This window comes from Aulostomus chinensis, chromosome 4 (assembly GCF_037954235.1).
Source record: "Aulostomus chinensis isolate RoL2024-O1b breed Wild chromosome 4, RoL_Achi_v1.0, whole genome shotgun sequence".
In the NCBI taxonomy this organism is placed as follows: domain Eukaryota; kingdom Metazoa; phylum Chordata; class Actinopteri; order Syngnathiformes; family Aulostomidae; genus Aulostomus; species Aulostomus chinensis.
In genome coordinates, this window is record NC_141323.1 from 21,972,952 (window position 1) to 22,000,659 (window position 27,708).

The 27,708-nt window shown below is 41.8% G+C and overlaps 2 long non-coding RNA genes, 14 other non-coding genes and 2 pseudogenes across 16 annotated transcripts; 17 read left to right on the top strand and 1 right to left on the bottom strand.

Moving 5' to 3' along the window:
• Positions 1-788: 788 nt before the first annotated feature.
• LOC147263514 (uncharacterized) lies at positions 789-2,787 on the bottom strand. The gene is made up of 3 exons (XR_015112627.1): positions 2,673-2,787; positions 1,009-1,246; positions 789-887 (listed from the first exon to the last, which is right to left on the bottom strand). It is a non-coding gene; the product is annotated as an uncharacterized LOC147263514 (long non-coding RNA).
• A 4,746-nt stretch (positions 2,788-7,533) lies between these two features.
• Positions 7,534-8,425, top strand: LOC147263515 (uncharacterized). The gene is made up of 3 exons (XR_015112628.1): positions 7,534-7,662; positions 7,891-8,004; positions 8,148-8,425. It is a non-coding gene; the product is annotated as an uncharacterized LOC147263515 (long non-coding RNA).
• Positions 8,426-8,965: 540 nt separating this feature from the next.
• LOC147263516 (5S ribosomal RNA) lies at positions 8,966-9,074 on the top strand (annotated as a pseudogene).
• Positions 9,075-9,383: 309 nt separating this feature from the next.
• Positions 9,384-9,502, top strand: LOC147263517 (5S ribosomal RNA). Its single transcript, XR_015114238.1, has one exon. It is a non-coding gene; the product is annotated as a 5S ribosomal RNA (ribosomal RNA).
• A 5,622-nt stretch (positions 9,503-15,124) lies between these two features.
• LOC147263518 (5S ribosomal RNA) lies at positions 15,125-15,243 on the top strand. The gene has a single exon (XR_015113795.1). It is a non-coding gene; the product is annotated as a 5S ribosomal RNA (ribosomal RNA).
• Positions 15,244-15,552: 309 nt separating this feature from the next.
• On the top strand, positions 15,553-15,671 carry LOC147263519 (5S ribosomal RNA). The gene has a single exon (XR_015113351.1). It is a non-coding gene; the product is annotated as a 5S ribosomal RNA (ribosomal RNA).
• Positions 15,672-15,981: 310 nt separating this feature from the next.
• Positions 15,982-16,100, top strand: LOC147263520 (5S ribosomal RNA). Its single transcript, XR_015113719.1, has one exon. It is a non-coding gene; the product is annotated as a 5S ribosomal RNA (ribosomal RNA).
• Positions 16,101-16,409: 309 nt separating this feature from the next.
• Positions 16,410-16,528, top strand: LOC147263521 (5S ribosomal RNA). The gene has a single exon (XR_015114911.1). It is a non-coding gene; the product is annotated as a 5S ribosomal RNA (ribosomal RNA).
• A 309-nt stretch (positions 16,529-16,837) lies between these two features.
• Positions 16,838-16,956, top strand: LOC147263522 (5S ribosomal RNA). The gene has a single exon (XR_015115228.1). It is a non-coding gene; the product is annotated as a 5S ribosomal RNA (ribosomal RNA).
• Positions 16,957-17,265: 309 nt separating this feature from the next.
• LOC147263523 (5S ribosomal RNA) lies at positions 17,266-17,384 on the top strand. Its single transcript, XR_015113362.1, has one exon. It is a non-coding gene; the product is annotated as a 5S ribosomal RNA (ribosomal RNA).
• Positions 17,385-17,694: 310 nt separating this feature from the next.
• On the top strand, positions 17,695-17,813 carry LOC147263524 (5S ribosomal RNA). The gene has a single exon (XR_015113720.1). It is a non-coding gene; the product is annotated as a 5S ribosomal RNA (ribosomal RNA).
• Positions 17,814-18,122: 309 nt separating this feature from the next.
• On the top strand, positions 18,123-18,241 carry LOC147263525 (5S ribosomal RNA). The gene has a single exon (XR_015114909.1). It is a non-coding gene; the product is annotated as a 5S ribosomal RNA (ribosomal RNA).
• Positions 18,242-25,229: 6,988 nt separating this feature from the next.
• On the top strand, positions 25,230-25,348 carry LOC147263526 (5S ribosomal RNA; annotated as a pseudogene).
• Positions 25,349-25,658: 310 nt separating this feature from the next.
• Positions 25,659-25,777, top strand: LOC147263527 (5S ribosomal RNA). The gene has a single exon (XR_015115621.1). It is a non-coding gene; the product is annotated as a 5S ribosomal RNA (ribosomal RNA).
• A 309-nt stretch (positions 25,778-26,086) lies between these two features.
• On the top strand, positions 26,087-26,205 carry LOC147263528 (5S ribosomal RNA). The gene has a single exon (XR_015113134.1). It is a non-coding gene; the product is annotated as a 5S ribosomal RNA (ribosomal RNA).
• A 310-nt stretch (positions 26,206-26,515) lies between these two features.
• LOC147263529 (5S ribosomal RNA) lies at positions 26,516-26,634 on the top strand. Its single transcript, XR_015113721.1, has one exon. It is a non-coding gene; the product is annotated as a 5S ribosomal RNA (ribosomal RNA).
• A 309-nt stretch (positions 26,635-26,943) lies between these two features.
• On the top strand, positions 26,944-27,062 carry LOC147263530 (5S ribosomal RNA). The gene has a single exon (XR_015114587.1). It is a non-coding gene; the product is annotated as a 5S ribosomal RNA (ribosomal RNA).
• A 310-nt stretch (positions 27,063-27,372) lies between these two features.
• On the top strand, positions 27,373-27,491 carry LOC147263531 (5S ribosomal RNA). Its single transcript, XR_015113723.1, has one exon. It is a non-coding gene; the product is annotated as a 5S ribosomal RNA (ribosomal RNA).
• The last annotated feature ends 217 nt before the right edge of the window (positions 27,492-27,708 follow it).

The window sequence follows — 27,708 nt, forward strand, 5'->3', positions numbered from 1 at the left end:
GATCAGAGCGCTCACTTTGAACTCAGGGTCCTGACTTTGGGGGTTCTTCCTTTGGTCTTCAAATACTTGCGGTTTTTATTGGCATAACTTTCAACTTGCATGCAAAAAGAGAATCACAGTCAACTTAAACCCAGCAGACAGTGTTTATTTCTAATGAATCAGACAATCGCACAAATGAGAATTAAAGGAAAAACAACAAAAAAAAAGGTTTAAAAAAATCATTCACCACTCTGAAGCTTTTGAAAGTTCATTTGAAGGTTTAAAGGTGGTGGTGAGGAGGACACCCTGATCCTCCCTGTCGTCACTGCCAGGATTCTTTCTTCTGGTGCTGTGGTTCTTCTGATGAAGGGCGGCATGATGTTTGCTGTCTCAGGCTCCACCAAATGTCCTCTTCAGGACGCCACAATGTGGCCTCTTCAGTGCTCCATCTTCCCTGCATCGGAGACACAAGGGTTTCTCCTGGTGCCGACCCGATCATCCTTCTACCGAATGGTGCGGCGATGGATCCTCAGAGGACGCTGGGATCCTTCTTCTCATCAGTGCCACAGTTTTTCATGGAGGGAACAACAGGAGCTTTTTAGTCATGTTTTGCTCGGTGTTTCCTGCTCAGAGCATCAGGATCTGTGACGCCATCTTGTGATAGTGGGTCATCATCTTGTTGTGTGATAGTGGATTCATTTATCTGCTATTTCAACACATTCAAGTTCATTATCCCTACATGTCAAAACACATTTGGTGTGGAGTTTTACTTTCTGGCCTCAATCATAATGTGTGCATTTTTCTTCATTAACATTTCTCAGCTTTGTAAGTTTATGATATTTTGTCTTCCTCTGTTTTCTATTCCATTGTTGTTGATGATTCTATTGCAGGTTTGAGTTCCCTGTTGACTGAAGCAGAAACAGGAACCAAAAGCTGGAGGTGGTCAGAGCTCCAAGTTGGGACGCTGATATTAAAGTAGGAGATGAACACATCCAGGTTAGCCATCACTCTCAGAACCTGCTACTTTACCTCTTCAGAATGTAGCAGCATAGCATAGCTTCATCTCACCGGTTAGTGGCCCACTTTGATGTCTGGGATATGAGGTTAAAGGTTCTTTACAGCTCTGAATGAAGGGTTTATAAAGTGTGAACAATGCCATGAATAACACAAGCATTCAGTAATCCTTGATAAAGGGAGACTCACCATCAAGTTGGACAAGTTGAAGAACAAAAGGACTTCTCCACGATCACATTTATCCTCTCTGTCTCTGCGTGGACACAACAAATGAGCTGGTTCAGAGACACGAGGCAAAAAAAGCTGGATGAACTCTTCTTCATTCCAAAAATGACTTCACCCTTGAACACTGACGTCAGGTCATTTTATAGGGTCCTCCATTTTTTCATTTATGTGACGTTGCATATTGGGAAATAATTAATTATAAAAAAAATACTATATTTTGATGAAAACTATATTTGATCAGGAAAACTACATTGGGTCAAATAAATGCATCGTTAGTGACGGTGTTACTAATTTTAACTTTAGTGCTCTGGTGCTGATTGCGTCATTAAGATCTTCATGAAGAAATAAACTGAGATTTGTAAAACTTTTTTTTTTTTTTTTTTACAGAGTTGGCAGTTTGAGCATTGAATCTTTCTTTGTGTTGAGAACAAACCCTCAAAGCCTTCATGTTTCAGTTTGCTTCACAGCTAACAGACAAACACCTCTTAGCCTGGTTCTGGTAGTCCAGGTTTAAACACCAACACAAGGATTTTATGCTGATTTCTTCACATGCAGCTGAAATCTAGACTTCGAGTGTTCATGTGAGGTTACAGCTTCACGCCTATTTAGTTTTCAACAAATATTAAGTCACTTTAATGCATTGAGCTCACTAACGAACTTTAGTCTCAGTAGCTGAATCTGTTAGGGGGAAGGCAGTGTGGACCGGCAGGAGCCTCCTACAAAATGCAATGGAGAGAAGAAATCCTGAGGAGTCGCTATGAGATTGAAGTGTTAAAGACGTGGCTCCTTTGGTGGTGATAGGATTTGAGTTATTGACTCTATTTTTAGTTTATTTCAATGTTATTGCAAACATCAGCTGCTCACTTATCAGCTAGCAAGTAAACAACAGTATTGTTCAGTGTGCTAGCTGAAGTAGACCGAGCGGTCAGTTGAGTCTTTATTTCCATGTGTGCTCATGGTAGCAGGGGTTTAGATTTCTAAATGTAACCCTTTTACCACCGGCTCCAATATTAAAACCCACCTTAGGCTTACAGGGAACACTTTAACTCATTTCAAATATCTTGTATGGTAAAAGTCCCATCTGGAATAATTAATATCAATCTCGGGCAATGTATGATTCTCACTCTTAAATATTCAAATGGAGGCTATGGGGAGTACACTTGACCTTTAAACTCTGCTGTAAAGCTTCAGTAACAACACACAAATTCAATGAAACAACACAAGATTTCAGTTTAGAAAATGTATTAAAGGCTTGCAGAAAAACACATTCAAACCTTGAATAAACAAGACTATAGAAAATAAAAAGAACCCCGGGGTATATTGTTTGTCTTTTTTTCAACTGTCTAATTTTATTTCGAGTGCACTCATGTTTACTTTCGTTGGCGCGCTTTAGTTGGAGCTCATGATGGAAACCTTTACCAGATCCCCCCGTGTGTCGGTGAAGTCAACAATACCGGACCGCAGCTGATGAATCCCTCGCTCGTTGTGGCAGCAACCGTCCCGCTCGCAGCAGCCCGCAGCAACAGACCTCCGTGACTCGGCAGCAGCGGCACATCCTCTGACTCCGTCGGCAGCAGTGACGCGTCCTCCGTTAACGACTCTCTCCCGAGGCGACTATCCGAAGCTCCTGTCCCGTCCGTGCAGCGTCGTCTCCCTTCAGCGTGGACAGCCTTAGCCTAGCTCCCGCTAGCTTCTGTAACTGGACTTGCCTGGTGCTCAAAACACAATCGGTGGCGGAGAATCCGACTCACGCACTCCGATCACGTCGGTCAATTACAGTTCACAGTCCGTTACCGATAAAAACTCCTCTCCGACGACACACAGTCTCCAAACTCCGATAACGTTACGCCATTCACACGATGCTCCTTCCTCGCGCTCGTTTCTCCCGGAAGTGTAAACACTAAAGGTCATGAACTCACGCACGTAACCTAACGTAATAGAATTACTTTAACATTTTTTAAAGACATTCACACCCCATGAAATGATGTTTTTTTGAAAGTTACTAATTTTAAACAAATTTTTACATTTTAATATCTTCTTCATAATACTTATTTATGTAAATTTTAAGTTAACCATGAACTGGCATTTTATTCTTAATTTATTCCTGTGAAAATCATGAAATAAATACCACTGATCTATCAGAGTATTACATACACCTAGGATTAAATTAAAGCTGCAGTCAGCGTTGTTTGGGCCTGAGCCTCCTCCCGCCCACCGGGGCCGAGTAGCAGGGGTCGTCCTGAATCCAGTGATGAATTTTATGAAAGCGGTGGGACTTGTACACTGCAAGCAACTGCTGTAAATTTACTACAAGATTTCAATAGTATCACCGTTTATAAAAATACAGTACTTTGCCGTTAATTCTAATAGGAATCTGTTAAATTACACCCCATGACTGTTTAACAGAACTATGCTGTAATGCTAAAATACAGTACTTCACTGTAAATAAAATAGTATCATGCAGTATCTTTGCCTTATGGACGCAAGGAGAATCTCCTGATCTGCACGTGAGGCCAGAGCCTTGGTTTACGCCATCCATCTCAATCTCAGTCATTTGGTGAGTAGCGATTGCATTTATTGTAGACACTGGCGCAAAGTCTGTAGGCCAGTGGAGGCTAAGTGAAGTTTCCAGTTTGTGTGGCGACACACGAGTGGGGGGAGCACTTATTAAAATATAATAGTGACCAAAGCCGGACAACGCCACCTTGGGAATTTCGCCCAAGGAAATAGTTACCGTACCGACCAAAAGGCACTCACAGGTTCATTTACTAATTGGCAGGAGATGTGGTTACATGACAAAAATATTTTATTGTAAACAGGCCAGCAGATTAAAAAGAGTACAAGAATGAATCTAAACAAGTCTGGAGCTTACCAGTGGGGGTGAGGGATCCCAAGGTAGAAGACACCCTGATCAATTGGGACATCACATTTAAAAAAAACCACACATGATTAAAGCAAAACAGGGGTGCACAGCACACAAGAGGAAAAGCGACGCCAGGACCGTGAGCTTCCAGTACCTGAAACGAAATGACAAGAATTATAATTTAACACCAAAACTAAACAAAAAAAACACAAAAACCAGAACCAAACTCAAACCACAATTTAAAAATTAATTCGAGAAACAAGATTTAATTATTAAACACAAATTAGCAAGGAAAAATAATACAACCCAAAATAACCATAAACTAGTTCATTTCTCCATTGCTAGACCAGGGAGCTAACAGATAACCGTCCAGCAGCTTGCTACACCCTGAAGCCCAAGCGGAGGAATGGGAAACAATGCAGATCCAAACCTTCAGAGCACCATGAAGGACAGTTCAGTGGCGCCACACGGTGGACATCAGGATCTGGCAGACTCTGGTTAAACAAGATGAATTACTGAAACAACCTCCAGTTCAACACACAGCAGATTCCAATTCGTTAACACAGAAGCAGGGCACTCCAGTGAACACAGTAAACAGTGAACAAACAAACAAGCAAAACATGTGTAGATGGCCAGTAGGTCGCAGAACAGGCTAGTAGCAGAGCAGGCTAATAGAGCAGGAGCCTTTAACAAAGCAGGACAGTCTGTAGCAAAACAGCAGCCAGAGCAAAGCAGGGTAGTCTGTAGCAAAACAGCAGCCAGAGCAAAGCAGGAGCATCTAGCAAAGCAGGATAGTCTGGCAAGACAGCGCCCGGTAGCAAAGCAGCAGCTAGTTCTTCCTCAGTGTCACGGCTCACCAGCTGTGCCAATCAGGTGTAGATCGCACGCATGCAGAGCAAAGGGTTTCACAGCTAGTATGCTGTGGCAAACAGCCTCTGCACGTCAGATGGGGGGGGGGGGGTGTTTCCCCACTAGCGGCGATTAAGGGACCGTGTCCCAAAAGCCGGACGCCTACAATTAAACACGTGAATATGAAAAACGTGCATGATCAGCATGCAACACGAGCTACAGGGAGCTACTGCTACATACCAGCACAGACGGTGGCGAGAAGGCAGACGTGAGGCGATCAGAGGCGGAAGCGAGGTGACCAGGAAGTGGGAGGACCGCGGACCCCAAGAGCAAGAGATTGACCAGGTAGATGCTGCCCCTATTTATAGAGCAGCGCCTCACACTGGTTGGCTAATGATGGTACAAGCCAAGTCAGGCATCACCAACCAGTCTCACTGCTAGGATGGGACCTCTCATCCTGCCACATTTGCATTGATAATTACACTCGGTGCACATCATGCTAGCCAGATTTAGCAGCTAGCCAAAATGTTGAAAATGCTTGCAAATTAATCCAAAAAACACAGAGAGTTGACTTTACTTTTTACATCTCGAGCCTCCGCAAATTAATGTGTGCGACATCTGTATTTTGCCTGTGAATTCATGAAGCTTTCTGATAGTCTGAACCATTTTACAGTACACACAATATACGTGTCACACAACAGTTAAGTCGGTTCATATTAAGATGAGTGCACACTGACTGTGTTTACATGCAATTACGTTCCTCCATCTTGTGCTAGGCTACTGCTCTGGCATGAGTCTGTCTGATGGCATGATTACAGTGTACTTAAGGCCATAGATCAGGAGCTGTGGTTGTATTTGTTTAAAAAAGAGTGGTTTTAGCATCGTTCAAGTGCCTGCTCATTTGTGTTGATTTTTCTTTGTCTCTGATATTGCCTACAGATGCAGGAGCCTATTTTCCAGCTGCCCTGATCCTAGTAAGTACTTGCCTGTCCATCACATTTCACAGTTAATCAGTTATTTTTTCAGACCTCAAACATTGAAATAGACAACTATGTTATCTGGTCAAAGAAGCTGTTTTTTTCTTCTTCTTCTTCTCTTCTCTTTTCTCCCTTTTTTCTTGGATCTCCAACACTACATCTACATGTATATATTTGATGGCTTATAATGTCTCATTCATCTGAGTGAGTTCCAACACTCCTTTTTTAGGCGCTTCATTGGAATAAATCCTGAGAGTGTCTGCATGTTTTCCCTGTGCTGGTTCTCTCCAGGTACTCCAGCTTCCTTCCACAGTCCAAAGACATGCAAATGGAAATGCAACTCTAAATTGACCGTAGGTATGGCTGTGAGTGTGAATGGTTGTCTGTCAATATTTGTTGGCTGCGGTGGACTGCGATGGACCACTGACCTGTCCAAGGTAATGTCCCTTCTGGGATAGGCTCCAGCCCCACCCTGTGACCCTTAACAGGATAAGCGGAAAAATGGATGGATGGATGGATGGATGGACGGATGGATGGATGGATGGATGGATGGATGGATGGATGGATAGATGGGTGGGTGATCACTCACAGGACTGTGAGTGTCTCACTCTGACCGCTTCATGCTATGGGACTTACACTGATGTAACCTGATTAGCTCAGTCAGTCGAGCATGAGACTCTTAGTCTCAGGGTTGTTGGTTCAAGCCCCATGTTGGGTGTTGATCTTAAACACCACTGCTTGTCCTCTCAGTTTTGAAAGCTTTGTTTGTAAATTGTCAGAAAAATCAGTGAATAAACAATACAAACTTAGGCTTTGTCAGAAATTCCATGCTTCCAAACTAACCAATATGAAAAAAACAAAAGGTGAGACTTTTTCATGCATTCGAAAAATTTGTATGCGCTTCATTGTATCCGCTTTCTATACTTCCATGCATCCCAGCTTATTTCTGTTAAGGGTTGCAGGGGGAGGCTGGAGCCTTTCCCAGTGGCTTTCAGGTGAGAGGCAGGTTTAACCCTGGACAGGTAGCCAGTCCATTGCAGACAGAATACCCACGCAGGCACGGAGAGAACATGCACACACCACACAGAAAGAACCTGTGCTCGAGCCAGGACTTGAACTTGCTTTGAGGCGACACTGTTAACAACGGTACCACCGTGCCACCCATTGACTGTAACACATTGTAAACAATATACACTCTTGTTATCATACAACACGTAGCCCTGTACAAAAATCAAATAAATTACATCGCATAAAAAGCATAAAAAGATGTGTTAAAAAGTTCAAAAATAAATAGAGTTCATGATCGTTAAAATTGGTTATAATGTGAGCAGGTTAAAAGCATAAATATAATATGTAACATTTAAAAAGTAAAACTATTTACAGTTAAAAAATAAATTCATATAAAGGTCTTTAAGTTCTCTGAGTCTGGAAAAGATCAGTGATCTGAGAATAAGGAGAGGGGAAGAAGCCGTGTTTATATGTAACCTCAATTGTTACCTGTCAATCATTTCATTCCTGTCTTATCTTTGGGTGTATTAAGACCGCAAAAGCCAATGAGAGGAAAGTTACTGTGTAAGGGGTGGGACTAGTGGCGCAGGTTTGTGAGGTGAGTAGTTAGCGCGCATGGGGAGAGAAACAGAGGCAATGATCAGAGAGTTAAGAGGGGAGGCATCGTTTGTGTGGAGAGCATTTAAGTTTATTTTGGAGGTCGACGACTGGTGGTCCTGATGTAAACTTCTGTGTGACCTTCGAGAGGTGAATATTTATGCCTGTATTTGCGCTTTATCGAACTGTTATAGTGAAAAGAGACTGGATGTGTACATGGTTAGCGACGTGCTAGCTAGGGATAGCATTCCGTGCTAATGTGCCTGCAGATCGTAGCTTTAGCGTTGTAATATGTTTGGAGCGAAAGTAAAGGTAATGCGAATTCGACACGAGATAATGTTTGATAATTGTGGCTAAATTAAGATAATATGCTTGAAGGAGACGGACATTGGAGAGAGAGAGACGGGTTTCCATCCGATGGCTCTGCTGTTCTGCTGTGCCCTGTCCTGCTGTGTTTTCTTCTTCGTGACTTTCGCTGTCCCGCCATTGCGTGTGAGTGTTTGGATTGTGACTGCCAGCGCCATTGCCATTACCATTCAGACTCTCATCCTCCATTCCCGTTCTCCCCCTTCTAATAAAACCCTGGATTTGTGAGGACTAACATACACATGCACTTGCTTTTATTGTGTGCTCAGCTGCGAGTGAAGCGGCCATTACAGTTGTGAAGCCCCGACCGCACACGAGCTTCAATAAACAGGCCTGAAACAGGTAAAAATTAAATTTAAGGTGTTTCATATGAATGTGTGTGTGCCCACAGGTAAAATATTGAGTTTTAGTTGTTGTAAATTAAAGAATACCGTTTTAGAAGGTAACTTAAGGATTCTGAAAGGGATTAAATATGATGTATATTTAAAAAAAACAAAAGGGTTATCTTTTGTAGAGGAAACTTTTTTTCCTTACAATTGAGGTGTTAAGGATGACTTGAGGGTATTTTATGTGAAACTATCTAACTAAAAAAGATTTTTATTTTCAGTGAAACGAAAGTTCAGAACCAAGAAAGACACTGTTTGTTTTGTTTTGAAAATCCTCTTACTCATTGCTAATAGTTTTGTTCATTGTATTTTTATAATACTAGAATATATTCAATTTTTATTTCATCCATCTCTGTGAACAAGTACCTGTGAAGGATTAATTTGCAATTCTTTTAACTTCAGCTTGAGGAAAGGGCAGCTTTGAGTCTTTGGGGACCAGCATGAGCGAGCTTCCTTCATACACCTTTTCTTGAAGCGCCTTTCTGCAGCTTTGAAATTGAATGTCATGCAGCGTGTAATTTGAAGTAGACAGATTGCAGATGCAGTACTTTTCTCTAGATGACATCAACATTCATTTCTTTGTATTGACAGGACACCTATTTGGCGTGTGAAAAGACCGTGAGGCTGTTGCACGTCACTTTTTTTCTGAGGTTGTAAAGTGAGTGAAATGGATATAGAGCCCATGTGTGTCAGAATCAGGGGCTTACGGCCATACCAGTCTGAACTCGTCTGATCGCGGAAGCTAAGCAAGGTCGGGCCTGGTTAGTACTTGGATGGGAGACCGCCTGGGAATACCAGGTGCTGTAAGCTTTTTTGTTTCTTTGTGAGGAAAGGGCAGCTTTGAGTGTTTGGGGACCAGCATGAGCGAGCTTCCCTCACACACCTTTTCTTGAAGCGCCCTCTGCAGCTTTGGAATGGAATGTCATGCAGTGGTTAATTTGAAGAAGACATATGGCAGATGCAGTACTTTTCTCTCGATGACATCAACATTCTTTTCTTTTATTGACAGGACACCTATTTGGCGTGTGAAAAGACCCTGAGGCTTTTGCGCATCACTTTTTTTCTGAGGTTGTAAAGTGTGTGAAATGGATATAGAGCCCATGTGTGTCAGAGTCAAGGGCTTACGGCCATACCACTATGAACACGCCCGATCTCGTCTGATCTCGGAAGCTAAGCAGGGTCAGGCCTGGTTAGTACTTGGATGGGAGACCGCCTGGGAATACCAGGTGCTGTAAGCTTTTTTGTTTCTTTGTGAGGAAAGGGCAGCTTTGAGTGTTTGGGGACCAGCATGAGCGAGCTTCCCTCACACACCTTTTCTTGAAGTGCCTTTCTGCAGCTTTGAAATTGAATGTCATGCAGCGTGTAATTTGAAGTAGACTGATGGCAGATGCAGTACTTTTCTCTAGATGACATCAACATTCTTTTCTTTTATTTACAGGACACCTATTTGGCGTGTGAAAAGACCCTGAGGCTTTTGCGCTTCACATTTTTCTGAGGTTGTAAAGTGAGTGAAATGGATATAGAGCCCATGTGTGTAAGAGTCAAGGGCTTACGGCCATACCACTCTGAACACGCATGCGCCAATCAGACAGTACGCTGACAGCACGACACACGGAGGTCGCGGACTCCGCTTTTCCCATTTCTTTCGTTTTTTTCAGCCTTTTTCATTGTTCTTCCTTATTTTCCGTGCATTTTTGGTTCGTTTTTAGAGTGAACATTTTTTCCCCCCGACAGTTTTTATACTGATCGGGGGAGGTCAATTTGAGTTTTTTTTTTTCCTAATGGAAAACTTTCGGACGGACCAAATGGATTTGAACTCTGCAAACGGATTTCAGATTACGAGCATGGAAAACGGACTTGACATAAACGCACAAACAGGTGAAGAAAATGAAAAATGGTTGCTTGTTAAAAGAAACAATCAGAAACGAAACATGAAGAAGTCGGAAGGAAAACTGCCGGAGGGAAATGCGAGAGCGGCTTCCGCAGCCACATCCACCAGGGTACCTGCCTTAAATGTGCCCTCCACCTTCCCTCCTCAGAGTAGATCAAACAGTGACTCGGAAATGGACTTTGCCACAATAAAAAATATTCGGAAAAAGCACACCTCAATAAAAGATGCTGCGATGAAGAAAAAACAGAAGAAAGAAGGAGGGAGAGGTAAAAAATCTTGAGGGAAAATTGGCTGTTTAAAGGTTTTTTTGGTCTGACCATGTTTCTGCTGCACTCCCTTAATGTCAATGGACTGCACTTATGGCAGGATTACCGCCATTTTACTTAAAAGCAAGTGTGACATTCTCTGCTTACAGGAGACAAGGTGGGAAGGGGATAGCGTGGCGGCAGCAAGCAAAATGTGGGAAGGAGATGTCTTTTTTAGCAACGGCACAAGTAAATCTTGTGGCGTAGCTATTTTAGTAAAAAAGACTATAAGTACCAATAGCAAGTTAATATATCATGACAAGAAAGGTAGAATACTTATTATAGATGTTTGCATAAACAATAGAACATACAGAATTGTTAACATATATGCCAGTAACTGTGAAAAGGAAAGGAAAATGTTTCTAAATAGTATAAGCAGATGGATAGATCATAGAACCATAATAATAGGAGATTTCAATATCGCATTAACTAAGGATGATATATCAATTAATAATGTATACAAGAATGACACAAGCAGAACTGAGCTATATAATTTAATGACTATTCACAATCTGACAGATGTATGGAGAATTCACAACCCATTCAAGAAAGAGTACTCCAGAAGACAGGTTGTGCAGGGAAAAATGAAACAAGCCAGAATAGATTTATGTCTAGCGGCCCCTGAAGCAACAAAACAGATCAATAAAATACAATATAATTATAACGCATGGAGTGATCACGCAACAATTGAGTGTTACTTGGGTGCTGCAGGAGGTTTCAGGGGGGGAGGTACCTGGTGCCTCAACTCCAGCCTCCTGGCAGATTCAACTTACGTTAAAAAAATCACAAAACTGCTTGATTATGCAAAAATAGAAATGAAAATAGAAAATAATTTTATAGAAAAGTGGGAAATTCTAAAGCAAAGAATTAAAAGAAGTAGTATAAATTATAGTAAAGAGAAAAAGTGGAGAGAGGAGCTGGAAGAAAATCGACTAAGAAAATTAATCAATCATGAAATAGCATTATTTGATAAAGAACCTAACAGAAACACAGAAAACTATGAATTATATAAAGCAAAACTAGGAAACATAGAAAAAATAAAATGCAGAGGTGCAATGATAAGAAGCAGAGTTAAAAATTTAGTAGAAGGAGAAAAATGCACCGCATATTTTTTGGGGCTCGAAAAGCAAAAACAAAACAAAACTATAATAGAAAAAATCAACGATATAACTGGAAAAGAATATGACGATCAAGAAAATATACTAAGAGTAACTACAGAGTTTTATAAAGAATTATTTGATAATGGATATAGCAATAGCGAAGAGGTAGACAAGTTGTTATCAAATATCCAAACTAGTATTTCAGTGGAGGATAAGGAATGGTCTGATGCACAAATTACTATTAATGAGATAAAGACGGCAATAGATAGCTTAAATAAAAACAAAAGTCCAGGGGTAGATGGTTTAACAGCAGAATTTTATATTTGTTTCAAAGAGCAGATAGCTCCCCTGTTGCTGTCATTGTACCACTCAATGGAACGGGAACAGAGAACATCCAATACATTCACTGCAGGAATAATTTCACTTATCTACAAAAATAAAGGTTCAAAACAGGATATAACAAACTATAGACCAATAAGTTTACTCAATACAGATTACAAGATACTGACCAAAACACTGGCAAACAGGCTTAAACTTACAATAGGAACCATTATTGGTAATACACAGGCATACGGCATACCAGATAGAGACATCATAGATACGATCCTTACAATAAAGGATACCGTCAGGACAATGGCAGCACAGGGGGGGTATCTGCTCGGAATTGATTTGGAGAAAGCGTTCGACAGAGTAGAACATCTTTTCTTATATAAAACTTTAAAAAGATTTGGATACGGTGAAGGCTTTATTAGATGGATTAAATTATTATACGATAACGCATACAGTCAAATAAAGATAAATGGACAACTAACAGAAAAGATCAAATTAAAAAGATCGGTAAGGCAAGGATGCCCGCTTTCGGCTCTTTTATACAGTATTGTTGCTGAGCCACTAGCTTTAAGTATAATGAATGATAAGAATATTATAGGTATAAAAACATATAGAGACAAAGTCGTTAAAATAGCACAATTTGCGGATGATATCAATATAATGTTTAAAAATGAAGAAAATTTAAATTATATTATGGAATTCGGTAAAAATAGTTTAAAAAATAATTGGGGTTTTAGCACTAAAGAATACAGGAAAATACTGGGTGTATACATTGGTAAAAATGAAGGGGAAGCCAGGGACTTAGGGTGGAGAGAACTTGTAAAAAAGGTAGAAAATACACTTAATTTATGGAGAAGTAGGGGTTTAAGCCTGAGAGGAAAGGTAATTGTCATCAATGCCTTAATACTGTCAAAAATTAATCATGTTTTGGGGGCCTGTGAGCTACCGCAGTGGGCACTAAATTCGCTCAATGAAGCGATCTCCTCCTTCCTTTGGAGGGGAAAGGGAAATTCGATCGCTCATCGGGTGATAATTGCGAATAAAAGGGAGGGGGGATTAGGACTAATTGACATCAGTGCAAAAAAAGATGCACTCAGGGCCAAATTAGTTAGAAATTTTCTCGATTCGAACAGGCAGTACCCCTGGGAGGACACAATGGCGGGCTACCTGGCTGAGTACGGGGAGGGGGAGAAACTCCCTCTTTATCACCTCCTTCCTGGGAAAAGCCATGGCTCGCTACCGATGTTCTACCAGGAGGTGCTAGAGGCATGGGGCAAATTCCTGCCCCACCTCAGGCCTAAGTGCAGTCAGAAAGTCATGTGCTGCAGTTACCTTTTCTCGAAAGCACCTTTTTCACACACAATGGTAGGACACTTAAATGCAGGGCACTTCAGCAACATAATATAACAAGGGTCGGTCAAGTGGTGGGGGAAAGGGGTCTGTTCAGTCTCAGGAAAGTCACAACCCAACTCAAAAAAACAGGGACACCGTGCAGAAAGGATTACCTAAATGGACTAGGTAACAAAATCAACAGAAACATAACCTCACTGTGGAGAAACTTAATCATCACGGACAAATCGAGAGCAGACCCCGAACTCCCACCGCTTGAGCTTGTCACACAGTACACAGGGAAAGAGCTGTCACAGGTGAAAACAAAGGACTGGTACACCATAGGGATTAACTCAATTAAACGCACTCCAAAAGCAGAAAAACACTGGGCACAATTATTCAAGGGAATACCGATAGGAAAAATCTGGCAAAACCTTAACATACCTTACATGGACAGCAATACTTTCAAGCTAGAATTCAATATCAGACACAGGAGAATTTTCACAGGAATCAAATTACACCAGATTAATAAGGAAAACTACAGTAGGACATGCCAAATCTGCAATAAAGAACCGGAAGACCAGGAGCATCTATTCATCAACTGCAAGGAATCGGATAAATTCAGGAATTTCATAAGGATGCTACTGCAAGAGCACTGCAATTTCAGTTTGACAGATGAAACACTATGGACATGGACTCTTCTCTTTGGTACAACACTGAAACAAAAGGATCAGAACAGGACTCTCATAAATACCATACTCACTTTTGCAAAAAAATCAATATGGACAACTAGAAACTACGCTCTCTATGAAAAGAAGAAAATAAACATATTTGGGGTTTTTTACACAACACTCTTGACGCACCTACAAATCTTACATGACATGGACAAGGATATTTTTGAAAACACTTTCTGCAGGAAAAACACATTTTTCAACATAGCAAATGGCAAAATTGAAATAAACAAGATTGACAATGGTATGTTTTCTCTTCAAATTCCCAGCTAAGTAGTCTCTTTTTTTTTTATAAAGCAAAGTATTTTTCAAATTTAATAAAGGGGTGAGCAAATTGGGTGGTTTATGTTTTTGGTGTGTTTAACATTTCATTTTGATAAAATTTCATTTAAAAAAAAAAAATTGTGTGTGTGACACTTCACGACAGGAATTTGTTCTTTTTAGTCCCATGAGTTTTTTTTGTCTCTCTTTAATTTTTATTTATTTTTTTTTGGAATGACCTGCATTGCTCCAGTGGCTGTAGGCACATAGTGTTGGTTTATTTGTCTAAATTTAACTTAATTAAAAAAACAAAAAAAAAAAAACTCTGATGGTGTTTTCATCAAGTTCGAGGTGTATCAAGGGTGGGGGTTTTTTTTTTGGTAAGATTTCTTTCCTGAAGGAATTTATTTTTTTTATATAATTGTTAAATTTTGTCATGTAAATAAGAATGTACAGTTGGTAAAAATGTATGATGTATTTTTGATAATAAAAGACAAAAAAAAAAAAACACGCCCGATCTCGTCTGATCTCGGAAGCTTAGCAGGGTCGGGCCTGGTTAGTACTTGGATGGAAGACCGCCTGGGAATACCAGGTGCTGTAAGCTTTTTTGTTTCATTGTGAGGAAAGGGCCGCTTTGAGACTTTGGGGACCAGCATGAGCGAGCTTCCCTCACACACCTTTTCTTGAAGGGCCCTCTGCAGCTTTGGAATGGAATTTCATGCAGTGGTTAATTTGAAGAAGACAGATGGCAGATGCAGTACTTTTCTCTCAATGACATCAACATTCTTTTGTTTTATTGACAGGACACCGATTTGGCGTGTGAAAAGACCCAGAGGCTGTTGCGCATCACTTTTTTTCTGAGGTTGTAAAGTGTGTGAAATGGATATAGAGCTCATGTGTGTGAGAGTCAAGAGCTTACGGCCATACCACTCTGAACACGCCCGATCTCGTCTGATCTCGGAAGTTAAGCAGGGTTGGGCCTGGTTAGTACTTGGATGGGAGACCGCCTGGGAATACCAGGTGCTGTAAGCTTTTTTGTTTCATTGTGAGGAAAGGGCAGCTTTGAGTGTTTGGGGACCAGCATGAGCGAGCTTCCCTCACACAACTTTTCTTGAAGCGCCCTCCACAGCTTTGGAATGGAATGTCATGCAGTGGTTAATTTGAAGTAGACAGATGGCAGATGCAGTACTTTTCTCTAGATGACATCAACATTCTTTTCTTTTATTGACAGGACACCTATTTGGCGTGTGAAAAGACCGTGAGGCTGTTGCGCTTCACTTTTTTTCTGAGGTTGTAAATTGTGTGAAATGGATATAGAGCCCATGTGTTTCAGAGTCAAGGGCTTACGGCCATACCACTCTGAACACGCCCGATCTCGTCTGATCTCGGAAGCTAAGCAGGGTCGGGCCTGGTTAGTACTTGGATGGGAGACCGCCTGGGAATACCAGGTGCTGTAAGCTTTTTTGTTTTATTGTGAGGAAAGGGCAGCTTTGAGTGTTTGGGGACCAGCATGAGCGAGCTTCCCTCACACACCTTTTCTTGAAGCGCCCTACACAGCTTTCGGATGGAATGTCATGCAGTGTGTAATTTGAAGTAGACAGATTGCAGATGCAGTACTTTTCTCTAGATGACATCAACATTCTTTTCTTTGTATTGACAGGACAACTATTTGGTGTGTAAAAAGACTGTGAGGCTGTTGCACATCACATTTTTTTTGAGGTTGTAAAGTGAGTGAAATGGATATAGAGCCCATGTGTGTGAGAGTCAAGGGCTTACGGCCATACCACTCTGAACACGCCCGATCTCGTCTGATCTCGGAAGCTTAGCAGGGTCGGGCCTGGTTAGTACTTGGATGGAAGACCGCCTGGGAATACCAGGTGCTGTAAGCTTTTTTGTTTGATTGTGAGGAAAGGGCCGCTTTGAGACTTTGGGGACCAGCATGAGCGAGCTTCCCTCACACACCTTTTCTTGAAGGGCCCTCTGCAGCTTTGGAATGGAATTTCATGCAGTGGTTAATTTGAAGAAGACAGATGGCAGATGCAGTACTTTTCTCTCAATGACATCAACATTCTTTTGTTTTATTGACAGGACACCGATTTGGCGTGTGAAAAGACCCTGAGGCTGTTGCGCATCACTTTTTTTCTGAGGTTGTAAAGTGTGTGAAATGGATATAGAGCTCATGTGTGTGAGAGTCAAGAGCTTACGGCCATACCACTCTGAACACGCCCGATCTCGTCTGATCTCGGAAGTTAAGCAGGGTTGGGCCTGGTTAGTACTTGGATGGGAGACCGCCTGGGAATACCAGGTGCTGTAAGCTTTTTTGTTTCATTGTGAGGAAAGGGCAGCTTTGAGTGTTTGGGGACCAGCATGAGCGAGCTTCCCTCACACAACTTTTCTTGAAGCGCCCTCCACAGCTTTGGAATGGAATGTCATGCAGTGGTTAATTTGAAGTAGACAGATGGCAGATGCAGTACTTTTCTCTAGATGACATCAACATTCTTTTCTTTTATTGACAGGACACCGATTTGGCGTGTGAAAAGACCATGAGGCTGTTGCGCATCACTTTTTTTCTGAGGTTGTAAATTGTGTGAAATGGATATAGAGCCCATGTGTGTCAGAGTCAAAGGCTTACGGCCATACTACGCTGAACACGCCCGATCCCTTCTGATCTTGGAAGCTAAGCAGGGTTGGGCGTGGTTAGTACTTGGATGGGAGACCGCCTGGGAATACCAGGTGCTGTAAGCTTTTTTGTTTCATTGTGAGGAAAGGGCAGCTTTGAGTCTTTGGGGACCAGCATGAGCGAGCTTCCCTCACACACCTTTTCTTGAAGCGCCCTCCACAGCTTTGGAATGGAATGTCATGCAGTGGTTAATTTGAAGTAGACAGATGGCAGATGCAGTACTTTTCTCTAGATGACATCAACATTCTTTTCTTTTATTGACAGGACACCTATTTGGCGTGTGAAAAGACCCTGAGGCTGTTGCGCTTCACTTTTTTTCTGAGGTTGTAAATTGTGTGAAATGGATATAGAGCCCATGTGTGTCAGAGTCAAGGGCTTACGGCCATACCACTCTGAACACGCCCGATCTCGTCTGATCTCGGAAGCTAAGCAGGGTCGGGCCTGGTTAGTACTTGGATGGGAGACCGCCTGGGAATACCAGGTGCTGTAAGCTTTTTTGTTTCATTGTGAGGAAAGGGCAGCTTTGAGTGTTTGGGGACCAGCATGAGCGAGCTTCCCTCACACACCTTTTCTTGAAGTGCCCTCCACAGCTTTCGAATGGAATGTCATGCAGTGTGTAATTTGAAGTAGACAGATTGCAGATGCAGTACTTTTCTCTAGATGACATCAACATTTTTTTCTTTGTATTGACAGGACAACTATTTGGTGTGTAAAAAGACCGTGAGGCTGTTGCACATCACATTTTTTTTGAGGTTGTAAAGTGAGTGAAATGGATATAGAGCCCATGTGTGTGAGAGTCAAGGGCTTACGGCCATACCACTCTGAACACGCCCGATCTCGTCTGATCTCGGAAGCTTAGCAGGGTCGGGCCTGGTTAGTACTTGGATGGAAGACCGCCTGGGAATACCAGGTGCTGTAAGCTTTTTTGTTTCATTGTGAGGAAATGGCCGCTTTGAGTCTTTGGGGACCAGCATGAGCGAGCTTCCCTCACACACCTTTTCTTGAAGCGCCCTCTGCAGCTTTGGAATGGAATTTCATGCAGTGGTTAATTTGAAGAAGACAGATGGCAGATGCAGTACTTTTCTCTCGATGACATCAACATTCTTTTCTTTTATTGACAGGACACCGATTTGGCGTGTGAAAAGACCCTGAGGCTGTTGCGCATCACTTTTTTTCTGAGGTTGTAAATTGTGTGAAATGGATATAGAGCCCATGTGTGTCAGAGTCAAAGGCTTATGGCCATATTACTCTGAACACGCCCGATCTCGTCTGATCTCGGAAGCCAAGCAGGGTCGGGCCTGGTTAGTACTTGGATGGAAGACCGCCTGGGAATACCAGGTGCTGTAAGCTTTTTTATTTCTTTGTGAGGAAAGGGCAGCTTTGAGTCTTTGGGGACCAGCATGAGCGAGCTTCCCTCACACACCTTTTCTTGAAGTGCCCTCCACAGCTTTCGAATGGAATGTCATGCAGTGTGTAATTTGAAGTAGACAGATTGCAGATGCAGTACTTTTCTCTAGATGACATCAACATTTTTTTCTTTGTATTGACAGGACAACTATTTGGTGTGTAAAAAGACCGTGAGGCTGTTGCACATCACATTTTTTTTTAGGTTGTAAAGTGAGTGAAATGGATATAGAGCCCATGTGTGTGAGAGTCAAGAGCTTACGGCCATACCACTCTGAACACGCATGCGCCAATCAGACGGTACGCTGACAGCACGACACACGGAGGTCGCGGACTCCGCTTTTCCCATTTCTTTCGTTTTTTTTCAGCCTTTTTCATTGTTCTTCCTTATTTTCCGTGCATTTTTGGTTCGTTTTTAGAGTGAACATTTTTTCCCCCCGACAGTTTTTATACTGATCGGGGGAGGTCAATATGAGTTTTTTTTTCCTAATGGAAAACTTTCGGACGGACCAAATGGATTTGAACTCTGCAAACGGATTTCAGATTACGAGCATGGAAAACGGACTTGACATAAACGCACAAACAGGTGAAGAAAATGAAAAATGGTTGCTTGTTAAAAGAAACAATCAGAAACGAAACATGAAGAAGTCGGAAGGAAAACTGCCGGAGGGAAATGCGAGAGCGGCTTCCGCAGCGACAGCGGGGGAAAGACGGCGAGCAGCGGCTGATTCAGAGGAGATGAGCGCTGGAGCCGGTCCACAGGCAACGAGAGTTGGTGGCCTGAAGAACAGAGCTGAAGACGTGGTTCCGAGAAGACCTGGGCAGCGAGGAGCTACTGGAGAGGCGGCGGAGAGTGAGAGAGAATTGGCGGCGGAAAGAGATGCGGCGTCTGGTGGGGAAAGGCAGCTGCAGCAGCGACATGGAGCGGCGAAATCTGCGGGTGGCGACCACAAGTATGACAGAGAACTGACGGTCAGTGTCGAGGTAACTGGGCAGGATGAAGTCCCAGTTCTCGAATTAATGAGATGCATAAGAGCACTGTGTGGAGGTTTAATAGCCTGTAGGGCGACAGGGCCGCAGAAATATGAAATTACCATGTCACACATCAAAGGGAAAGAGAGAATCCTAGATGGTTTCAAAATTGGGGACAACACAGTGCATGTCAAAGATCTGTGTAATGATGAACTCATGGTTTCTTTTTTAAGCTTACCAGCTTACATCAGAGATGAGGAAATTTTACAAAAGCTAGAAGGGTGGGGAGTCTCAGCTGCATCAACTATAAGGAGGAGGATGTGGCCGGGTACGCAAATTGCTGATGGGACGCGGTTTCTCAAAGTAAAGTTTACAGATAAAGTCCAATCTCTGCCTTATTCAGCACGGTTTGACACAGCAATGGGACCGGAATATTTCAGGGTCATACATGATAGGCAGGCTAGGGTGTGTAGGATGTGCCTCCAGCCGGGGCACATCCTAAGGGACTGTCCTGAGTTCTCCTGCCATAAGTGTGGTGTCCAGGGGCATTATGCAAGGGAGTGCAACAGGAAACCTAATAAGATACAGAAATGTGAGGTGTGTTGGAACAAAATTGATGAATGTAATTGTAATTATAGTGAGGAGGATATTGTGGTGGAATCTGGATCTGAGGAGCTGTACAGTGAGATGGAAGGTTTAAGTGAGGGAGGAACGGAGGATGAGGAGGAAGATGACGAGGTGGGTAGTGGCGCCGCCAAGCAGGCTGCCGGTGAGGGTTACGCCCCTCAGAGAACCCAGAGCCCTCCTAAAGTGGTGCAGAGCCCAGGCACAAGGCTTGGTTCAAGTCTGAATGACATGAGCACTGACTCAGGCCCACAGCAGAGAGGAAAGGATGGAGGAGGAAACGGGTCCGAAAAGGAGCCGGAGCCTTCTCAACTCCTGGAATCAATGGAGGTGGGGGATACCCCAAGAGAATTGCAGCCGGCGGCAGCCACATCCACCAGGGTACCTACCTTAAATGTGCCCTCCACCTTCCCTCCTCAGAGTAGATCAAACAGTGACTCGGAAATGGACTTTGCCACAATAAAAAATATTCGGAAAAAGCACACCTCAATAAAAGATGCTGCGATGAAGAAAAAACAGAAGAAAGAAGGAGGGAGAGGTAAAAAATCTTGAGGGAAAATTGGCTGTTTAAAGGTTTTTTTGGTCTGACCATGTTTCTGCTGCACTCCCTTAATGTCAATGGACTCCGCACTTATGGCAGGATGACCGCCATTTTACTTAAAAGCAAGTGTGACATTCTCTGCTTACAGGAGACAAGGTGGGAAGGGGATAGCGTGGCGGCAGCAAGCAAAATGTGGGAAGGAGATGTCTTTTTTAGCAACGGCACAAGTAAATCTTGTGGCGTAGCTATTTTAGTAAAAAAGACTATAAGTACCAATAGCAAGTTAATATATCATGACAAGAAAGGTAGAATACTTATTATAGATGTTTGCATAAACAATAGAACATACAGAATTGTTAACATATATGCCAGTAACTGTGAAAAGGAAAGGAAAATGTTTCTAAATAGTATAAGCAGATGGATAGATCATAGAACCATAATAATAGGAGATTTCAATATCGCATTAACTAAGGATGATATATCAATTAACAATGTATACAAGAATGACACAAGCAGAACTGAGCTATATAATTTAATGAATATTCACAATTTGACAGATGTATGGAGAATTCACAACCCATTCAAGAAAGAGTACTCCAGAAGACAGGTTGTGCAGGGAAAAATGAAACAAGCCAGAATAGATTTATGTCTAGCGGCCCCTGAAGCAACAAAACAGATCAATAAAATACAATATAATTATAACGCATGGAGTGATCACGCAACAATTGAGTGTTACTTGGGTGCTGCAGGAGGTTTCAGGGGGGGAGGTACCTGGTGCCTCAACTCCAGCCTCCTGGCAGATTCAACTTACGTTAAAAAAATCACAAAACTGCTTGATTATGCAAAAATTGAAATGAAAATAGAAAATAATTTTATAGAAAAGTGGGAAATTCTAAAGCAAAGAATTAAAAGAAGTAGTATAAATTATAGTAAAGAGAAAAAGTGGAGAGAGGAGCTGGAAGAAAATCGACTAAGAAAATTAATCAATCATGAAATAGCATTATTTGATAAAGAACCTAACAGAAACACAGAAAACTATGAATTATATAAAGCAAAACTAGGAAACATAGAAAAAATAAAATGCAGAGGTGCAATGATAAGAAGCAGAGTTAAAAATTTAGTAGAAGGAGAAAAATGCACCGCATATTTTTTGGGGCTCGAAAAGCAAAAACAAAACAAAACTATAATAGAAAAAATCAACGATATAACTGGAAAAGAATATGACGATCAAGAAAATATACTAAGAGTAACTACAGAGTTTTATAAAGAATTATTTGATAATGGATATAGCAATAGCGAAGAGGTAGACAAGTTGTTATCAAATATCCAAACTAGTATTTCAGTGGAGGATAAGGAATGGTCTGATGCACAAATTACTATTAATGAGATAAAGATGGCAATAGATAGCTTAAATAAAAACAAAAGTCCAGGGGTAGATGGTTTAACAGCAGAATTTTATATTTGTTTCAAAGAGCAGATAGCTCCCCTGTTGCTGTCATTGTACCACTCAATGGAACGGGAACAGAGAACATCCAATACATTCACTGCAGGAATAATTTCACTTATCTACAAAAATAAAGGTTCAAAACAGGATATAACAAACTATAGACCAATAAGTTTACTCAATACAGATTACAAGATACTGACCAAAACACTGGCAAACAGGCTTAAACTTACAATAGGAACCATTATTGGTAATACACAGGCATACGGCATACCAGATAGAGACATCATAGATACGATCCTTACAATAAAGGATACCGTCAGGACAATGGCAGCACAGGGGGGGTATCTGCTCGGAATTGATTTGGAGAAAGCATTCGACAGAGTAGAACATCTTTTCTTATATAAAACTTTAAAAAGATTTGGATACGGTGAAGGCTTTATTAAATGGATTAAATTATTATACGATAACGCATACAGTCAAATAAAGATAAATGGACAACTAACAGAAAAGATCAAATTAAAAAGATCGGTAAGGCAAGGATGCCCGCTTTCAGCTCTTTTATACAGTATTGTTGCTGAGCCACTAGCTTTAAGTATAATGAATGATAAGAATATTATAGGTATAAAAACATATAGAGACAAAGTCGTTAAAATAGCACAATTTGCGGATGATATCAATATAATGTTTAAAAATGAAGAAAATTTAAATTATATTATAAAACATCTAGAAAGATATGAAAAAGCATCAGGAGCTAAGGTTAACAGAAATAAGTCAGAAATGATGGAATTCGGTAAAAATAGTTTAAAAAATAATTGGGGTTTTAGCACTAAAGAATACAGGAAAATACTGGGTGTATACATTGGTAAAAATGAAGGGGAAGCCAGGGACTTAGGGTGGAGAGAACTTGTAAAAAAGGTAGAAAATACACTTAATTTATGGAGAAGTAGGGGTTTAAGCCTGAGAGGAAAGGTAATTGTCATCAATGCCTTAATACTGTCAAAAATTAATCATGTTTTGGGGGCCTGTGAGCTACCGCAGTGGGCACTAAATTCGCTCAATGAAGCGATCTCCTCCTTCCTTTGGAGGGGAAAGGGAAATTCGATCGCTCATCGGGTGATAATTGCTAATAAAAGGGAGGGGGGATTAGGACTAATTGACATCAGTGCAAAAAAAGATGCACTCAGGGCCAAATTAGTTAGAAATTTTCTCGATTCGAACAGGCAGTACCCCTGGGAGGACACAATGGCGGGCTACCTGGCTGAGTACGGGGAGGGGGAGAAACTCCCTCTTTATCACCTCCTTCCTGGGAAAAGCCATGGCTCGCTACCGATGTTCTACCAGGAGGTGCTAGAGGCATGGGGCAAATTCCTGCCCCACCTCAGGCCTAAGTGCAGTCAGAAAAGTCATGTGCTGCAGTTACCTTTTCTCGAAAGCACCTTTTTCACACACAATGGTAGGACACTTAAATGCAGGGCACTTCAGCAACATAATATAACAAGGGTCGGTCAAGTGGTGGGGGAAAGGGGTCTGTTCAGTCTCAGGAAAGTCACAACCCAACTCAAAAAAACAGGGACACCGTGCAGAAAGGATTACCTAAATGGACTAGGTAACAAAATCAACAGAAACATAACCTCACTGTGGAGAAACTTAATCATCACGGACAAATCGAGAGCAGACCCCGAACTCCCACCGCTTGAGCTTGTCACACAGTACACAGGGAAAGAGCTGTCACAGGTGAAAACAAAGGACTGGTACACCATAGGGATTAACTCAATGAAACGCACTCCAAAAGCAGAAAAACACTGGGCACAATTATTCAAGGGAATACCGATAGGAAAAATCTGGCAAAACCTTAACATACCTTACATGGACAGCAATACTTTCAAGCTAGAATTCAATATCAGACACAGGAGAATTTTCACAGGAATCAAATTACACCAGATTAATAAGGAAAACTACAGTAGGACATGCCAAATCTGCAATAAAGAACCGGAAGACCAGGAGCATCTATTCATCAACTGCAAGGAATCGGATAAATTCAGGAATTTCATCAGGATGCTACTGCAAGAGCACTGCAATTTCAGTTTGACAGATGAAACACTATGGACATGGACTCTTCTCTTTGGTACAACACTGAAACAAAAGGATCAGAACAGGACTCTCATAAATACCATACTCACTTTTGCAAAAAAATCAATATGGACAACTAGAAACTACGCTCTCTATGAAAAGAAGAAAATAAACATATTTGGGGTTTTTTACACAACACTCTTGACGCACCTACAAATCTTACATGACATGGACAAGGATATTTTTGAAAACACTTTCTGCAGGAAAAACACATTTTTCAACATAGCAAATGGCAAAATTGAAATAAACAAGATTGACAATGGTATGTTTTCTCTTCAAATTCCCAGCTAAGTAGTCTCTTTTTTTTTATAAAGCAAAGTATTTTTCAAATTTAATAAAGGGGTGAGCAAATTGGGTGGTTTATGTTTTTGGTGTGTTTAACATTTCATTTTGATAAAATTTCATTTATAAAAAAAAAAAAAAAAAAAAAAAAAAATTTGTGTGTGTGACACTTCACGACAGGAATTTGTTCTTTTTAGTCCCATGAGTTTTTTTTTGTCTCTCTTTAATTTTTATTTATTTTTTTTTGGAATGACCTGCATTGCTCCAGTGGCTGTAGGCACATAGTGTTGGTTTATTTGTCTAAATTTAACTTAATTAAAAAAAAAAAAAAAAAAAAAAAAAAAAAAAAACTCTGATGGTGTTGTCATCAAGTTCGAGGTGTATCAAGGGTGGGGGTTTTTTTTGGTAAGATTTCTTTCCTGAAGGAATTTATTTTTTATATAATTGTTAAATTTTGTCATGTAAATAAGAATGTACAGTTGGTAAAAATGTATGATGTATTTTTGATAATAAAAGACAAAAAAAAAAAAAAACACGCCTGATCTCGTCTGATCTCGGAAGCTAAGCAGGGTTGGTCCTGGTTAGTACTTGGATGGGAGACCGCCTGGGAATACCAGGTGCTGTAAGCTTTTTTGTTTCATTGTGAGGAAAGGGCAGCTTTGAGTGTTTGGGGACCAGCATGAGCGAGCTTCCCTCACACACCTTTTCTTGAAGCGCCCTCCACAGCTTTGGAATGGAATGTCATGCAGTGGTTAATTTGAAGTAGACAGATGGCAGATGCAGTACTTTTCTCTAGATGACATCAACATTCTTTTCTTTTATTGACAGGACACCGATTTGGCGTGTGAAAAGACCCTGAGGCTGTTGCGCATCACTTTTTTTCTGAGGTTGTAAATTGTGTGAAATGGATATAGAGCCCATGTGTGTCAGAGTCAAAGGCTTATGGCCATACTACTCTGAACACGCCCGATCTCGTCTGATCTCGGAAGCCAAGCAGGGTCGGGACTGGTTAGTACTTGGATGGAAGACCGCCTGGGAATACCAGGTGCTGTAAGCTTTTTTATTTCTTTGTGAGGAAAGGGCAGCTTTGAGTCTTTGGGGACCAGCATGAGCGAGCTTCCCTCACACACCTTTTCTTGAAGTGCCCTCCACAGCTTTTGAATGGAATGTCATGCAGTGTGTAATTTGAAGTAGACAGATTGCAGATGCAGTACTTTTCTCTAGATGACATCAACATTTTTTTCTTTGTATTTACAGGACAACTATTTGGTGTGTAAAAAGACCGTGAGTCTGTTGCACATCACATTTTTTTTGAGGTTGTAAAGTGAGTGAAATGGATATAGAGCCCATGTGTGTGAGAGTCAAGGGCTTACGGCCATACCACTCTGAACACGCCCGATCTCGTCTGATCTCGGAAGCTAAGCAGGGTCGGGCCTGGTTAGTACTTGGATGGAAGACCGCCTGGGAATACCAGGTGCTGTAAGCTTTTTTATTTCTTTGTGAGGAAAGGGCAGCTTTGAGTCTTTGGGGACCAGCATGAGCGAGCTTCCCTCACACACCTTTTCTTGAAGCGCCCTCCACAGCTTTGGAATGGAATGTCATGCAGTGGTTAATTTGAAGTAGACAGATGGCAGATGCAGTACTTTTCTCTCAATGACATCAACATTCTTTTGTTTTATTGACAGGACACCGATTTGGCGTGTGAAAAGACCCTGAGGCTGTTGCGCATCACTTTTTTTCTGAGGTTGTAAAGTGTGTGAAATGGATATAGAGCCCATGTGTGTGAGAGTCAAGAGCTTACGGCCATACCACTCTGAACACGCCCGATCTCGTCTGATCTCGGAAGCTAAGCAGGGTTTGGCCTGGTTAGTACTTGGATGGGAGACCGCCTGGGAATACCAGGTGCTGTAAGCTTTTTTGTTTCATTGTGAGGAAAGTGCAGCTTTGAGTCTTTGGGGACCAGCATGAGCGAGCTTCCCTCACACACCTTTTCTTGAAGTGCCCTCCACAGCTTTCGAATGGAATGTCATGCAGTGTGTAATTTGAAGTAGACAGATTGCAGATGCAGTACTTTTCTCTAGATGACATCAACATTTTTTTCGTTGTATTGACAGGACAACTATTTGGTGTGTAAAAAGACCGTGAGGCTGTTGCACATCACAATTTTTTTGAGGTTGTAAAGTGAGTGAAATGGACATAGAGCCCATGTGTGTGAGAGTCAAGGGCTTACGGCCATACCACTCTGAACACGCCCGATCTCGTCTGATCTCGGAAGCTTAGCAGGGTCGGGCCTGGTTAGTACTTGGATGGAAGACCGCCTGGGAATACCAGGTGCTGTAAGCTTTTTTGTTTCATTGTGAGGAAATGGCCGCTTTGAGTCTTTGGGGACCAGCATGAGCGAGCTTCCCTCACACACCTTTTCTTGAAGCGCCCTCCACAGCTTTGGAATGGAATGTCATGCAGTGGTTAATTTGAAGTAGACAGATGGCAGATGCAGTACTTTTCTCTAGATGACATCAACATTCTTTTCTTTTATTGACAGGACACCGATTTGGCGTGTAAAAAGACCCTGAGGCTGTTGCGCATCACTTTTTTTCTGAGGTTGTAAATTGTGTGAAATGGATATAGAGCCCATGTGTGTCAGAGTCAAAGGCTTATGGCCATACTACTCTGAACACGCCCGATCTCGTCTGATCTTGGAAGCTAAGCAGGGTCGGGCCTGGTTAGTACTTGGATGGAAGACCGCCTGGGAATACCAGGTGCTGTAAGCTTTTTTATTTCTTTGTGAGGAAAGGGCAGCTTTGAGTGTTTGGGGACCAGCATGAGCGAGCTTCCCTCACACACCTTTTCTTGAAGTGCCCTCCACAGCTTTCGAATGGAATGTCATGCAGTGTGTAATTTGAAGTAGACAGATTGCAGATGCAGTACTTTTCTCTCGATGACATCAACATTCTTTTCTTTGTATTGACAGGACAACTATTTGGTGTGTAAAAAGGCCGTGAGGCTGTTGCACATCACATTTTTTTTGAGGTTGTAAAGTGAGTGAAATGGATATAGAGCCCATGTGTGTGAGCGTCAAGGGCTTACGGCCATACCACTCTGAACACGCCCGATCTCGTCTGATCTCGGAAGCTTAGCAGGGTCGGGCCTGGTTAGTACTTGGATGGAAGACCGCCTGGGAATACCAGGTGCTGTAAGCTTTTTTGTTTCATTGTGAGGAAAGGGCCGCTTTGAGACTTTGGGGACCAGCATGAGCGAGCTTCCCTCACACACCTTTTCTTGAAGGGCCCTCTGCAGCTTTGGAATGGAATTTCATGCAGTGGTTAATTTGAAGAAGACAGATGGCAGATGCAGTACTTTTCTCTCGATGACATCAACATTCTTTTGTTTTATTGACAGGACACCGATTTGGCGTGT